This window comes from Acanthisitta chloris, unplaced genomic scaffold, assembly GCF_000695815.1.
Source record: "Acanthisitta chloris isolate BGI_N310 unplaced genomic scaffold, ASM69581v1 scaffold846, whole genome shotgun sequence".
NCBI lineage: Eukaryota > Metazoa > Chordata > Aves > Passeriformes > Acanthisittidae > Acanthisitta > Acanthisitta chloris.
In genome coordinates this window covers 50,894-55,450 of record NW_008678497.1, presented here as the reverse complement: position 1 = coordinate 55,450, position 4,557 = coordinate 50,894, and the positions used below count along the sequence as shown (strand labels likewise).

Genomic DNA, 4,557 nt, shown 5'->3' with positions numbered 1-4,557 from the left:
GGAATGCCACAGGAAATTCAAAGCCACTCTAAACCCCTATCAGATACTTGAATATTTGCTTTTAGAGAACAAGAGTTACTCAGGCACCACTTTAGCTGTTTATAGAATGAAGCATTGTTATCAGATGACACTTGGGTACAGCAGCACTCATGCTTAACACTGATAACCATGCACATACACAGCAGTGTGCTGCCAGTTTTTCTCTACTAGTGTTTAAAAAGTAACAAGAAAAAGAAAAAGCAATTAAAGTATAAAAGCCAAAGGTAGAAGAGGAAACTTTCTGCAGTGCACAGATGTTAATATGTGGATAATCGACATGATATGCTGCAGTGGTGCTAAAGGAGCTGCTATGACTTAATGAGTCAATCTGTAATATGGAGACAACAATCAGTGGATCTTATCTGATTAAGTGGAACATGTTCCACTGCATGGGCATCCCCAGCACCTGCCACCCTTACTTGCCCAATCTTCTCATCATGTTCTGCTTGCCACAGACACAGATCTCATTTCAAGGCTGGACCAAGTTGGTGAGACCCACAAGCTATGAAGGCACCAGAAGCCCAGCAAAGAAAACCCAGTCATTTTGCTAAAGCATCTAGGGGAGTGGGGCTGCTGCAGAGAAACCCAAGGAGAACGAGCACGTCAGATAAATTAGGCTAAAGGCATCTTGATTTGAAGCATGTTGCTGAATACACCTCTCGACTTCAGCTGAAATTCTAACCGTGCTATTAAGGTAATTTATTACACTCATTAAGCACCACAATCAGAGACCCTGTCCACAGTAGCTAGTTTTATATACTTTCAAAACGTTAGCAAGTCACCCTATTACATCTTAGTCGTGAGCCTAATGCAGATTACTTATTACTTCTCTTGGCAATCACATAACACTTGTCCTGAGAATGAAAGACGATGCCTTGACAATAATACACTATAATGTAATAACCCTTCACATGTTATAAAGTGCAGCACTTTTTCTTTTGAGGATCACTAAGTGCTGGGCAGGCATTCATTAATACAGCCTTGCCAGACCCCAATGACACAGCCAACCCTGTTCAAAATTCAGCCACCATGCTAATGTCCCCATGTGTCTCTGCATAGCTCCAATCTCCACCACTGCCTTCAGCACAGCTCTCTGAAACACAGCCACTTCCACTCTCTCCCTCCTATTTGCAAGAGCAGATAGCTGCAGGCTCAGGGCACCTGCTGAAATATTAATGAAGAGAGAAGTAAGTGTTGTTTTAATATTCTCCAGGCCAGTAACCTGAAGTATAGAGCAGTTACCTGATCTGCCCAGGGCCACTCAGCAGCTGGGGAAGAAATGGGAATAAAATCTGGAAGTGGTGGCTCTACTCAAAAGAGCCCTCCCTTGGGGTTCCTGTGAGAGCCAGCAATTCAAATGCAGAAGTAATTGCTAAATAATTAGTAACCTACACGATTACTTCCATGCATCCATCAGTATTTTCTGCCCTGAAGGAGCAGTCAATAAATGCCTGAGATTACAATTATGGTGATTTCCTATCCACCAGAAGGCCTACGCAATGTGTAGCCTAAAACGACTTTTCCTTTCTAATGAGTATTGTCAATGGGAATTTCTGTCTGGCTTGAGCATGTTGATTGCAGCTTTACCAGCACACACGGTGCAAAAATCACCAATATTGTGGTGCAGGATCACAGCTTTGGGCAGCTCTTCCAGGGTTTCAGCTCCAGTCGCTGGATTCACGTGATCAACACGTAGCTTTCATCAGGGAAAGAAAGAAAATGCTTCTGGGCTTGATGGTTATAAATCAGCACGTTAAAACTGGAACAGAAAACCTCAAGAATTATGACCTGCCAATGTCTCCTCCCACTAGATCACAATTTTTGAAGCCTTTTGGGTGCTGAGCACACCAGGGAGATGACAGGTGACCAGAACAGCAGCTGCCATGCCCACTCTGCACTCACTGAGATGTGAATCAAAAACTGCCCAAAGGAACCTATTTGCAGTGTACTAGAAGAAGAAATAATATTGACATTACACAGCCCTGTAGGTTGGCAACACCTTTTTTGTCCTGTTCAGCTTGCACTTTCTCTTTTTGCAATTAGAGCACTTTCAAAACCCAGGTTGCTCTTTCAAAACCTGATACACTCTCCTACTCTTTTATGTTTTCCAACTGTTCTCTTCTGCTTGTTCTTTATTCCTTCCAAATCAATAGTATCTGTATCAGCATCAAAGTCCTGTGCATTCCTCCTCTTCTGGTGGCTGCCTGTTTTATAATCTTTCTCCCCTGAATTTCTCTTCAGTAACTGTTATTAAACACATGCTTGTGTGTCACATCTTCTCCTGCAAGGTTTTTTTTTCCCCAGTGATAGTGCAAGTATCCAGGTGGCTTTATGCCTTCAAGAGGCAAACAAAGGTCATCCAGTAATGTCAAAGCTTTATCTTGATCACTGGTGTCAGACTTCCCCTCCAGCTACTGAAATGTAGCACAAAAATACAGAGTATATATCCATCTCCCCCACTACCACATGCTGACACTTAAAAATTAAGGGCTAGAAGGATCCTTGGGACAGCCCTGACCCCAAACCACCAGTCTGCTTCAGCCACACAGCCTTGTGGCTTCCAGGCACACAAAAGCTTCCCCATTCATCATCCCTACTGTCCATTTCATAGCATTCCCCTTCCTTCACCTCTAAATCACCTAAGTGCCTTGTAATCACAAGCAACCCTGGCTTTGCAATTGTTTCGTTCCTACTCAGTACAATAGGCAGAATTATTTGTAATACAAACCATACATGAAAGGTATTATTTTATTGTTCTTCACAGAGAAATAGAATATTATTACCTACTGTTTGGTTCCATCCCTCTGGTTTCGAATAAGCTATCACTGGTCAAAAATATAATCACCTTCATCATGGTGGTACATTTATAAAAAGAAAAAGGTGGCAGCAAAATGCACTATTAGAAATGCTAATTAAGATCATCTAAGACTAAAGCTGGGCAATAACAGAGACCTGAGCATTAAAAATCTAACTTTTTTTGTGGTCTGGGTTTTTTGGCGGATTGGTTTTTTTTTGCAAGACGAAATTGCAGGTGATTGCAGCAGTAAGTCTGAATCACACCATCTCCCAAGATCTAATCAAGATCAACACTGTCTTGATCAATACAGTTGTAAAATAAGATTTCCAAAAAAAGTACAACAAAGCCATTAAAGCAATCTCGAAAGGCAGCAAAATGATTTCTTGAAGCCGTAAGTGAAAAATGAACTCTATTTATTTCACATTACAATCAAATAGTAATGTGTCTTGATGCATATGTGCACACATGCATCATCATTATTTGCTTTTTTCTCATTGATTTTTCCTTCCATGGGCCAACACTCCAGAACCACAATGCACCAGCATCACTGATGTCAAGGGGGAAAGAGGCTTCTCAGCACTTCTGACAATTTATTTCTTTAAAGTTCAGACACTTCTATCACCCACAGAAATGAAATACACATTAGACTTTGGAGAAATCAACCTCATCTTCAGCAACTGAAAAGAGCAACCCATGCAACCTAAAAAGTTTAGCTGCTACTGCATATAATCACATAAGCAATGAAACGACCACGTTATATCTGTCCCAGATGGATACAGCATTTCCTGAAAACTAATTCCCAGCATGTCCCAGGAGCCAGCTTACAGACAGTTACCCATTTTGTCTTTCCAAGTGGAAAGGTCACCAGAACAAATACGATCAGGAAGCAATGGCAAGGCCATTCAGCTGATCTATTTCAAGCACCACGACAAAGAAAACTAATTTAGTGATATAATTAGAAACATGGAGAGGAAAAAGCTCATTTTGGAGTGGAGCTGCTGCTGGAACGTCAGCATTGGTGCTGATGGAGCTAATCAGCACAGAGAGGTGGAAGAGTGAAACCAAATTATACATTTAGCATCTTCATGCAAACCAGGTTTGACACTGCAGTTGGGAATTAGTGCAAGGTTTAAAGGTGCCCTTACAAGGGAGTTTTTAAAGAAGTAATCTAACAGTGTTTCAGGACCTTTTTTCAGCCCTTGAAAACCAAAGTCACATGTCACAACCTTTTCTGTTCATGTCTGATGACTATATATTTTACATAATTACAGAAACTCCCATTAAATTTCTTGCAAATGGAAATATGACATGAATGAGCTGAGGTACACTGGAAGGGCTTTCAAACCTGTAATGTATTTCATTTCACTGTCTTCTCAAGAGGTAGATTTGAATGATCTCCAGAGGAAAAAAACCAACCAAACAAAACATCCCTAAATGAGTTTTCAATTCAGAGGAGATACAGACTGCAGGTTTAGTTACACAAATCCTATTGTGTACCTAAATATGGCAAACTTGCCTTGCATTTCTCTGGGAGTCAAAGCTATCTTTTTCCTGCTCTCACCCTCATGACATTTCAATGCCCCTTGGCTGTCTCAGTGCTGTTGTTTGCAAAGTTGTGCTGTAAAAAGGATAATGACCCAAGTTAGAAGCAATTATCCAAGAATAAAGAAGAGAAAAAAAGTCCAAAAGCAGTGCATCCTAGTGCCACACAACTGGGTCAT

At 41.0% G+C, this 4,557-nt stretch overlaps 1 protein-coding gene across 1 annotated transcript in view; it reads right to left on the bottom strand.

Moving 5' to 3' along the window:
* MAGI1 (membrane associated guanylate kinase, WW and PDZ domain containing 1) overlaps nucleotides 1-4,557 on the bottom strand; it is a 90,971-nt gene that overhangs the window by 85,959 nt on the left and 455 nt on the right. The window lies entirely within an intron of this gene.